The sequence below is a fragment of the Dipodomys merriami genome, unplaced genomic scaffold, assembly GCF_024711535.1.
Source record: "Dipodomys merriami isolate MVZ:Mamm:240054 unplaced genomic scaffold, mDipMer1.0.p SCAF_9, whole genome shotgun sequence".
NCBI lineage: Eukaryota > Metazoa > Chordata > Mammalia > Rodentia > Heteromyidae > Dipodomys > Dipodomys merriami.
In genome coordinates, this window is record NW_027206512.1 from 40,082,327 (window position 1) to 40,094,348 (window position 12,022).

At 35.1% G+C, this 12,022-nt stretch overlaps 1 long non-coding RNA gene across 1 annotated transcript in view; it reads right to left on the reverse strand.

Moving 5' to 3' along the window:
* The window catches only part of LOC138820834 (uncharacterized), a 105,773-nt gene extending 94,288 nt beyond the window's left edge, over positions 1-11,485 (reverse strand). Inside the window, exon 1 of the long non-coding RNA XR_011369997.1 lies at positions 11,246-11,485. This is a non-coding gene — a long non-coding RNA (uncharacterized lncRNA). The remainder of the gene's footprint in view (positions 1-11,245) is intronic.
* Positions 11,486-12,022: the final 537 nt, after the last annotated feature.

The window sequence follows — 12,022 nt, forward strand, 5'->3', positions numbered from 1 at the left end:
GGAAACAAGGACTTTATCAAATCATTTTGTGTACCCTCTGCAGGAGTAGTCCCAGAGGCTGCAGACATGACCCCGACTCATGTTTTAATGCTATCTTCAAGGAAGAGCTATTCCAAGCAATGCCAAGACAAGTCAGCATTTTAAAAAAAAGAGAAAATTTAATTGGTATTTCTTTTATTTATTTCAACTCATAAACTCTCCCTTCTTCTGGTTGACTTGTTTTCCAATAAAGCCATATAAATAGAAAAAGTGATATTTTTCTATCACACTACCATTTTCATCAATAATTTCTGTGTAGTATTTACTGCTGGGATACTGTTATTTTATCCCTTAGTGTAAAAAGGATCAAATAAAATATAAAACACATTATTTTAAAGCTAGCACTTAAAGGGCTATAAATGGAACACATCCCTTGTGGCAAAAACAAAAGAATTGCCAGAATCCTGTTCACATTTACTTTGTTACTTGTTTCTCCTAAATGTGTCTAAAAATTCTTTGTAAAAGAAGTTAAAGTGGTATAGGATTTTTGTAATAAGTCATCTTCATTATTTAATATTTGCTCCAGGTGCTAAATTGATGCCAGTACATTTTCCAAAGTTACTGAATGATAATTAAATCTGCTCTCCTGTAAATCTTCCTATGATAGGGATTCTATCTAATCTAAATTTCAAAACCATGGAGTTCACTGTATACTGATAAATTCTACTAGAGAGAAGGAAATACTGTTTAATCATAATGGTAGTGACAATAGTGTCATTATTCAAAAATAGCAGAGCAATTTTATATTGCTATTTCCTAAAGATATAATACTTAAGGTATTCTGCATCATTTGATGCAATGTCTTACTCTCTATCCATTTCAAAATTTATTTACATTAGATCCAATGAAAACTTCAGGCCAGCTACTATTATTAATGATAGTAGCTGGCCTGAAGCTAAACATCATTCATAAACATGAGTCATTAACCAAATCTCATTTGAGACTTTGGAGCATCCTTATTCTGCAAAAGAAACACCTACACAAGCAACCACAATAATCACATGAAATAATTTGGAAGATATAACCTTCAAAAAGTTCAGAGTAGATTGCTTGTCATGAACTTTAGCCTGTTGGCATAGAAACTAGGATTACTGTGACTGTCTCGGAGACTTTCATCTCTGAACCTAGAGTCATATGCAGGCATTCATCTCTATCACAACCAGGCTGGTGCCTGGGAAGAGGACTGAGTGCTGGGAATTCTAAGATCTAGAACAAATCACCTAGTGAGGAAACAGGACTCTTGCTTTGTGGAGAGGCAACATTTTCACTACCTCCAATAAACTGCTAAACTAGGAGTATGTTTCAGAAGCAGAGTTTCAGACCTGAACCTATATTTCTGGTGAAAATTGTCCTGACACTTATTCCTGGCTTTTCCTAAGCAATCCCTTGGAAGATTCTGCTGATGGCTATGCTCAACAGCAGGCACTCTATAAACATAGGAAGAAAATCATTGTACAGTTTAAAATTACAAACCGGCCAGTGAGTTCTAAGAAATTGGAAGTGTTTGTGAGAATTATCTCTTCACAAGTAACTTAAAAAAAAATTCAGTCACTGGAGTTTGCTGTTTTGGAAAAGTAAAAAGGAAGTTTAAATAGAGAAACTCATTTGTATCCTTAGGAATTTGAAATATACTCTGTGCCATCAGTACATTTGAAAACAGGAAGTCCAAGGGCTCTGTAATTGTTTTGAAATATCTGACTAATATGACTAGATTAAGAAGGAGTGCTGGCAGCAATAAAAGAAAGAATTGGAAACTCTTTAGAGAACAGAAAGCTCTGAGACCACATGTTGAGCAGACTAAAACGAAATATGATTTGAACATTAAGAACTTGTAATTCTTTCTTTTGTTCAGGTCTTCAGAAATACATTGCTTTTAATTAATCCCCTGACAGTACTATGACTGAAATAATATACATTTTAATTTTGGTTATCCACAGTATTTATCATATTTACATGTCCATGTCATATGGAGGTAATTGTTTTAATTTTTAAGAGTTACTCTTTAATGAAAACACAGAAGATAACATCAGACTTGACCAAGGGAAACAGAATGTAATTTGACATCAAACTATTGTTTGGCAAATGAAAGGACACAGAGGATTAAAGAAAATAGGTCAATTTCCTCATCGCATACAATAAGAGTTCAATTTCTTAAATTACCTGAATCAGGGATGATTATATGACTAAGTGCTAGAACATTTGCCTGGAAACATAAGGCCCTGAGATTAATACAAACACACACACACACACACACACACACACACACACACACACACACACACACACACACACACACACACACACACACACAAACTTTACTTGATTTAGGAAACATTTGCTAAAGAATATTACATAAAATCATCAGTGTAATAGTAAGAGAATCATATAACAAAAATTGAATGAGGAATGTAGGAGTGAGAATGATGAATTATATAACACAAAGTTAGTAGCTATTATATAGTTTGATAAATCTAAAAATACAAACATGATTTAGAAGGTCAGTGGTGGATAGATAGTGATTATAATTAAGGTAATTAAGGTACTACCTGAACTAACAACAAAAGGAGGAATGAATTTTCAATTTTTTATTTAATATCCCTTTTACTCTATATGAAAAGGCTCATAAGTAGACCTAAATATGATTCCTTTATTCTTTCCTTTTTCCAAAAGACATAAAGCATTGTGTTAGCATTACCTTCACACTCAGAGTACTGAAAAATTATAGTAGCAATTCTTTTTGGTCATTATTATACTTACAATTCGTATTCCACCCTATATTTCACAACATTCTTTAGTTTTTACATGCATATTCTCAATTGATCTAATGAAGAATTTCTTGTTCCCATTCTAGTAGCAGCAGAAATTTGTTTCGGATAAGTTACATAATTTCTTCAAATTGTTCAATTTTCAAACAAAATAAAAAATAAATGTGTGTTTCAAAACCTACAATAAATAGACTTGCTATTGTGGAGTTGTGGTAGAGGACACATATAGCTCATGAACTCAGGATGCTAACTGTACAATTTTGGTGGCTAAAACTAATCGTGCAGATGAACATTCAGGTAAAAGTGGAGATAAGTAACACAAGTAACATGGATTGTTGATCCTAACCTGAAATAATCTTCTCTGAGTTGGAATAGACATTTCAAAGGTAAGGAAGGAGAAAAAAAAATCAAAAGTGGGGATCTTAAGGGATGGAGAATTACCTAGCATCAAATGTGGGACTTAACAACTTTGGATATAAATAAGATATACATTGTGTTGGTCATAAGCAACTGAGTGAAGTTTTTTACCATAGCCCGGTAGAGCATCGCTTGTGGTGCTTCAATTGCCAGCACCAAGCTGCTCCTGGTGGGAATAAACCACCTTGGAGGAGGTCATCCAGGCCTAATTAAGGTTTCTGATGATCACCAATTCAGCAATTGTTCTTCTCAATGATTCTCATAAATGGCCTGAACCAGAATGTGCTGACCTTGGCTGCTCCAAGATCTGCCACCCAGAAATCACAAGAGACACTTAAATAAGCATTGTTGCTCTGAACCATTTGTAATGTAGCATAAATAACTTATCCACTGGCCTAGATCCACCAAGGAGAACATAAACTTAAAAGGCTTATGAGCAATCAAATAAGCAGGAACTAAGGAATAAACCTAATTGATAACAAATATTTATTAAATACCTGTAAAATAGTGAGTCATTATTATGTACTAATTAAGGGAATGGATTTATAAATTAAACTGCTTGGGATAGTATTCTAGCTAAGTAGTGTATGAGCTTCAGCAAGTTTCTTGTTTTTTTGAAGGATACCATTTTCTCTAATTTAGAAAAATGTGTTGACAAAAAAATGATGCTCAACTTAAAGGTTAGTTGTAATGATTATATATTATCCAATAAAATAGAATTGATGATTATACATATAATACATGTTCTATATAGCATACATTCATAGATATACATGCACATAAATGTTTATATTCATTTAATCCTCTTAAAAATCTTATGAACTGTACAAAGACCTCATGACTTAGATCCTACCATACTTTCTATTTTTCATATGAAAAAAATAAGGCATGAAGCTAGTTAGGTATAGAGCTTCAGATCTAAATACTCTTTAGTGCTTTTGATATCTATTATCAAGAACCTTTCAATTAATTATAACATGATTCATGCATAGTTGATATTGATAATAAATTCTTGTTTATATTAGAAATAATATATCCATCTTATCCTTCTGTGGTTACTATAACAAAATACCCAAGATTTAATAATTTGTGAACACAGAAAAAAATAATTTGTGAACATGGAGGGGAATGAGGGGGGGAGATGGGAAGGGGTGGGAAGGGGAAACAAAGGAGGAGGCAACAATGCTTGATAAGAAATGTACTCATTACCTTGCCCATGCAATTATAACCCCTCTGTACAGTATTTTCACAATAAAAAAATATAAAATAATCATTTGTGAACACCAAAATTTCATTATTCTCAGTGCTAGAGACCTGGAAATCTGCAATCTATTCATAGGCAGATGCAATGTCTGTACTTCTTGGTAATGTGCTCATGTGGTAGTGTTGCACAGTAAAAGGGGACTTGGAATTCCTTCACCCTGTAAGAGCGGAAATCCCACTCATACGGATGTTTTAGAATCATTTCCCAAAGACCTCTTAATATAAGCATATTAGGAACTAGATTTAAATGCATGAATTTTGGAATGCCACAAATCACCAAATATTATATTCTACGCAACAGTAATACTATCATGTTTTTTTCTTAAGAGGGTTATACTTTACATGAGGAAAATGATATTGATACTAAGGAAAGCAGAATTTTGTTTGGAATGGTTTGTATTACACAGAAAAAGGTCATAATAATTTTTTTCAATGTAGATAAGCAAGTAGAATAATGGAATCTTCATCCAGACTTAATGACTTACTACATTTTAATTACTTTATTACATCCTTTTGTCCAACTGATTCACTTTATATGCAAATGTGTCTATATATTATACTGTATGTTACATTTGAACTTATTTAATAGAATGAACTATGTTCATTCTATTAAATTTATATTATTCTATTATTATATACCATAAACTACCATGAATATCTTTTTATTCAGGTGTGGCAGGGTGGGAGTATGGGATTTGAACTCAGGACTTTAGGCTACCTACGTGTTTACTTACCCAAAAGTCTAAAATATACTTGCTGACTGATCACTTAGATGAAAATACCCGCTTTGTTCAAGTCGTACATTGTTTGCAAGTTCCAAATAATTAGTATTGGCTGCTTGAGTCACATGGAGGAAAGTTCTAGATGGGTGGAGGTTAGTCAGTTACTCACGTAAGATGTGGTAGTGAGCACAAGAACAGGTACATTTTCTGGTTCTGATTCTTGGATATAACTTACATTGAGAAAAGTGTTTTCTCTTAACTCTTTTATTTTTCTAATTTTATTTACCATGTTTGGGGAACATAGGTATAGAAGAAAGAAAGAGAAGTTGGGCACTGGTAGCTTACATCAGTGAACATAACCTCACAGAAGGTTAAAAGCTGAGGATCGCAGTTCAAAGCCCATACCCGAAGAACTGAAAGATTGTGATTTATGACTTCTTGCCTCCAAAACTTAGCAAATAAATGTCTGCTATTTAAAACCACCAAATTAAGTAGGAATGATCAAGGAAACTAACACATCACCTTTATAGAAAATCTATTTGTTAAAAAAATCAGTAAAGTGAAAGTGGAAATATTTTCTCTCTTAATGTAGGTTAAATGCATCTGGATTAAAATATAGGCGGAGACTTCTTCCTGGGAAAAGCGTATGGGAGGTTTGGGAAATATTTCTGCATCCCAGAAGATTCTAAACATTTATTCTGAGCTCCAAGTGAGAAGTAAAATTCTGGAATGGGGAGCAAGGGAGTTCGGGAATTCAGGAATCCCTGCTCTGTCTCATAATAACAAAACCAGTCCCTGCCATCTTTTCCCCTGCTTGAGGGGAAAACAAATGTGTGATTCTACCCGAGAATCTCATTACTTGAGCCAAATCTAGGTGTTAACCCAAGGTCAGAGCCACAACAGAGAAAATAGATTGTTCCCAGTTGGAGTCTCCTAGCATTGTGCATCACGCATGAGTCAAAGGTCCAGGATATACTCTTGAATCGTGTTTACTAGAGACAGCAGATTAAGTTATAAAGTTAGTGGGGCCCTTGTTCTTGGTAACAGAAAAGGACATTTCACAGCTGACATATTTTTAACAAGCTTTATGCCATGTTCTTTGCACGGTGATGCTTGTTATTAGAAATTTACAGAAAGTAGCACATGAGCAAAAAGGTCACGCCTATAGATTCTCAATATAATTTGATTTCTTCCTAGAAAAATAACTAAATCTTTTTGCTTCCAGAAATGGAAGCTAATTGGAATGAATTGGTGCCTTTATAAAAGACCCCAGAAAATGGTCTTGTGTCCTTATCTCATGTGAAGCCACAACAATAAAATATCATCAATGCATCAGAAAACAGGTTCTCATTAGACATCAACTAATATAATATTCTGATCTTGGACTTTCCAATACCCAGAACATCAAAAAATAAATTTCTATTTTATTTTAATCTACTCAGTCTATGGGACATTGCTACAGCAACCCAAATTGATTAAGATGTCTCCTTTAGAGCCTCTATATTTTTTCCATCTTCTATACAAGGGCTCATGAATTAAATGGAGCAAAAGCCCTGCATTATGGGAGCATATCAGTAGATGAATGGATAAGGAAATGTGATATATATATAGATATATAGATATATATGTATACACACACAATGGAATTCTATGCCTCCATCAGAAAGAATGACATCACCCCATTTGTTAGGAAATGGAAAGACTTGGAAAAAAATTATATTAAGTGGAGTAAGCCAGACCGAAAAACATAGGTCCCATGGTTTCCCTTATTTTCAATAACTAGGATATGTCTAGGATAATCTTACCAGACAAGCAGAAAAGGTCAAAAGATATGTACATATGACCATATAAGATGATACTAAGCAAAATGAACCTCAAGGGGTTTTATCTTGGTCGCTGTTGTTTTTAATGTACTATGTGATTTTTTTTTTGTTTCTTTGTATGTTCTTCTTCCATGGTATAACCCTTGTCACTGTATTTGATTCTGGTACCCTGCATCTTGTATACACATTTTTCTAATTTGGGGAGGGGAAGAGAAATAACAAAATGCTGAAACAAGGATACAGGATGACCCATTGTAACAATGAGATGTACAAGACACTGTATTGAAAATGAACTTCACAACTTGGGGTTGGGGATGGAGGAGTTGGGGAGTTGGGGAGGAAAGAGATGGTAGGGGAAAAACAAAAGGAGGAGGTAACAATGCTTGATAGGGAATGTACTCACTACCTTACTCATGTAACTGTAATCCCTTTGTACAGTATCTTTTCAATAAAAAATATATATTAATAAAAGGGCAGAGTAACTGACTAGGGAAGCAAACAGTAACCTTGCTGGGATCATTTGTCACCAAAATTAATAAAATAGTATCGTCCAAGGTATAAAACAAATACTCAAGTAAACCAAATACCCTTGAGTTCATATTTATATAAATGAATAGAAGAGAAGAGCAAATCTAACCTTCACAAATAGTTCAAATAGTTTATATCCATCCTATACTCTCAAAGAGTTGAAGCATAACTCTCTCTGAATGATACTGAAGTGGAAGTGGTACAGTAGCTTTACAATGAAAAAAAAAAAAAAACAACCACCATGGCTGGGCGCTGGTGGCTCATTCCTGTAATCCTAGTTACTGAGAGGCTGAGATCTGAGGATCACGGTTCAAAGTCAGCTGGGGCAGGAAAAGTCCGTGAGACACTTATCTCCAATAAACCACTCAGAAAACTGGAAGTGGTACTGTGGCTCAAGTGGTAGAGCTCTAGCCTTGAGCTTAGGAGTTGAGGGACTGTGCCCAGGCCCAGAGTTCAGGCCCCATAACCGACCAAAAAAAAAAACCCCGTAATTTATAATAGCAACAAAATTATGAACTAGAGCAGATATATATGAGCTTCAGACAGAAAATAATAACACATTATTGAGAGAAAAATTAAATAAATGCAGGATTATGGTATATTTATATATGAAAAGACAATATACAGAAATAAATGTTTAAACTTCTAAAGAATCATTACAACCAATTGTGTGGCTATGTAATTTTATATATTACCTTAAAATTAAAATAGACTATAATGGACTTAATGATCAAAAATATCCAAATACAGTAGGGGAGAAACTTCTTAAATGATTATATAAAGTATGAGGGAAAACACTAAGTATCACTACTTTACATCAGACATGAATATCAAAATAAATGTAACACAGATATAGACTTAAAAGCATAAGTCTACATTTTTAGATTGTAGGATAGAGAATAATTCATATCCTTGGAGTAACAAGAGCTTTTGAAACATATCACAAAATGTTCTAAATAGAAAGGAAAAGATTTTAAAACTGGACTATATGAAGATTAAACTTTTATACCCTTCATATATATCACCAAGGAGGATAAAATCAATCCATGCACCAAAGAAAGGAAAACACAATATATATACATGTCTGAATATATAAAAATTAACTGTAATTCAAGAAGGAAATCGATCTAAAAGCAAGAAACAAACATTGTGGTTGAACAAGTATTTGCAAAGAGGACATTCCTAATTACCTGAGAAGAAATGAGGAACTTACAAATAAAAAAGAGATTAAACATGCAATTTAAGAGATAACAGTAGAAACCCAAAAATAGTTAGAACAAAGAGTTATAACCAAGAGTTAGCAATGATGTACAGCAGGATAAAGACATAACCAAGAGCTAGCAAGGATGTACAATAGCAGAGCTATTCTACAATGCTGGTGAAATCTTAAACCGAGACAATTTGGGACACTTTTTGTTTTTCAATCAGTCATGGTGCCTGAACTTGGCCTGGGCACTGTCCCTCAGCTCTTCAGCTCAAGCATAGCACTCTACCACTTGTGCCACAGCACCACTTCTGGCTTTTTCTGTTCATGTGGTGCTTAGGAATCAAACCCAGGTCCTCATTCATGCAAGGCAAGCACTCTACCATTGAGCCACCTTCCCAGCTCTTGGGACACTTTTTGAAACATGTTATTAGACTAGCAGATATGCACACTTCATAGTAGCAATATCATCCCTGTATACATATTCATGTATACATTCATGACATTTGTGAATATACATACTAAGTATGTATATTCAAATTGAAAAAAATCCAAATACCCATCAAGATTAAAGTGGATAATAATTAAAGTGGATAATAATAATAGTCAAACAATAAAATATCACTCATTGATGGAGGCTAAAAATTTCTTTTTTTGGGGGGGGGGGGGTCCAGTCGTGGGGCCTGAACTCTGGGCCTGGGCGCTGTCCCTCAGCTCTTCAGCTCAAGGCTAGCGCTCTACCACTGGAGCCACAGCGCTACTTCCGGCTTTTTTCTTTTTGCTTATGTGGTGCTGAGGAATCAAACCCAGGGCCTCATGCATGCAAGGCAAGCGCTCTACCACTGAGCCACCTTCCCAGCCCCGAGGCTAAAAATTTCTAACGACATGCAAAAAGAGACTTAGCAAGCAGCGCAGCAGAGCCAGATAAATCATTTAGCATTGTAGGATTTGACTTAAATGGATTTTAACAACATATAAAACTTTAGTATAATCTAGTAATTAAAAACAAGACAGGACAAAATTATAAGTTCAGAAGTGTCTCTACTTTGGGACTTTGGGTAGTGACCCCATGTTAAATTATTGGTATTGGACATATAGCAGAATTCCTGACCTACACAATGATGTCTTAGTTGTTTACTGTGTATTCCATAGTTTATTGAGATATGTTTTTATTTTGTGCATAACTAAACTGAATATATGTTCGATAAAAATGCCAATTACTATGCATTTTGTTTTATATTATTTTAAAGTTTTGTTTCATTTTTTGATAAGTCATACTGCAGTGTTTCTTTCTCATGCCAAGCAGTTGCAAGACACGGAACAAAAGTACCTAGACTCCTATCCACAGATAGAATTGATTTGCAAACTACCTAATCAAAATAAGCTTTTAGGCTAGAAAGAAGATATATTTACTAAGCTTTGATTGGAACTTCTTTCATTACAAATGCTAGTGGCTTCCGAGAGAGTTTTCCTGCAGAAGGTGAGACTGTACTCATTGTCAGTACTACCCATTGTGCTATTAGACCCAGATGGCAATTAACATGGTCACAACTGTAAATGTCAAGCCTGACAACAATGCTGAGTGTATTTCTGACCCAGCTGCTGTCAGCATGAGGCATACAGATCAAAATTATTACCAAGAAATCAATCTCCTTCATCAAAACTGAGCTGACTCTGAAAAGTAACTTACTTCCTTTATTAGAACAAACACAAGCACCACTAATTGCTACCCAGAAATTAATACAAAAGCCTCTATTCCATATTGCACCTATGGTTTATGTGAAAGCCTGCTGGGAAAGTAATGGAAATTATCTTAAAAAGCAAAGAATACATGAATGACATCTTTCTGAGAACACAAAAGGAAAACCTGTAACGGTAAAAAAGAAAAAAAGAAGAAGTTTCAAAGGAGATTGCAAGGCTCATTTTGCTATATAAAGTTTTGCATTTCTAGAAAATAATAATGAATGTTACCAACCCACACAATGTGGGCAATGGTGGGTCACTGTTATGGAAAAAAGATTCAGAAAGCAGCATTTTCCAACAGAATTAGAAGATCAGCCAAGAAACAGTAGGCAAGGGTTTAGTACCTCTGTGGCTGCCTTTCAGGTGTGCAGGGCCCTGAGCAATATTTTGCAGGTTTGCATTCTGTAAAAACAATTTGATTAAAAATACATTGCAAAAACCCATGGGTGTGCAACATTTATTGAAGAAAGGCCAGACAAGAGAAGAATTTATAAGTGCAATTTGGATTTGAAAAAAGATTTTAGCTGATCTGAACACCAGAGCTTAAGAGAGAACGAGAGAATGCTGACTGTCAAGATGTTCTGTCTTAGAGGGGAAAAAAAATGGCCAGGTCTTAGATACCCTCTACACAGTCATCAGTTACGAGCTTTCCTGGAAAGGTGTGGCCTAGAGTGGGATCACTTTGGACAAATGTGAAAAAGTCCTAAAGTAGTGGAAAGCCAGAGGCTACTATTACAATACCTATAGCCAGGCAGCGAGCTGTCTTCTGAAGGAATAATTGCAGGATGGATCACCATGTCAAATATAGTCCATTCCTGGGTACCACTCAAACCCACTTCTCCATAAATATTCACAGAATAGCCTCTTCAGAATTGCTATAGGAATGTAGAAGAAAGAGATGAAGTCAATCTTAGGAAGGCCACTGCGTACTCATAGACTTTATCTTCTGCTATCCTTTCTAGAGTTCCTTCATCCTCAGTCACCAAGCTTGTTTGCAACTCAGCTTGGAGGCTTATGAGCTGGCATGATGCACACACTCCCCTCAGTGGTCCTTGAACCCTGGTCTCTAGGCTCTTCTAATAACTATCCATTGTTTCATCAGCATACAACTGTCACAAATGGAGAGGTGCAGTCTTAGTCAATGCTACTTTCACTTTTCTGCCTTATCAGAGCAAGAGCTGCACTGGACTAAAGGACTCAACACACTGAACCTGCCAGCACTTTATTCTTGAATTCCCACTCCAGAACTGTGAGAGATAAATTTTTGTTCTTTTTAAAATACCCAGGCTCCAGTATTCTCTTATAGCAGCACAAATGGACTGAATCAGCTTGTTCTTCTGTGAAGGCTTAAAAAAGAATACTATTCTCGGTTGAACAACTTGGGAGAACCCAAAGTAGGTCAACTACATCCCACACAAAATAGCCTTTGAATGCAGGTGTGCGCCAAAGCATTGGCGTTTATAATATTTTACAAGACAAAAAAGATCACAATGGATGACAAATTCACCACATTGAAAA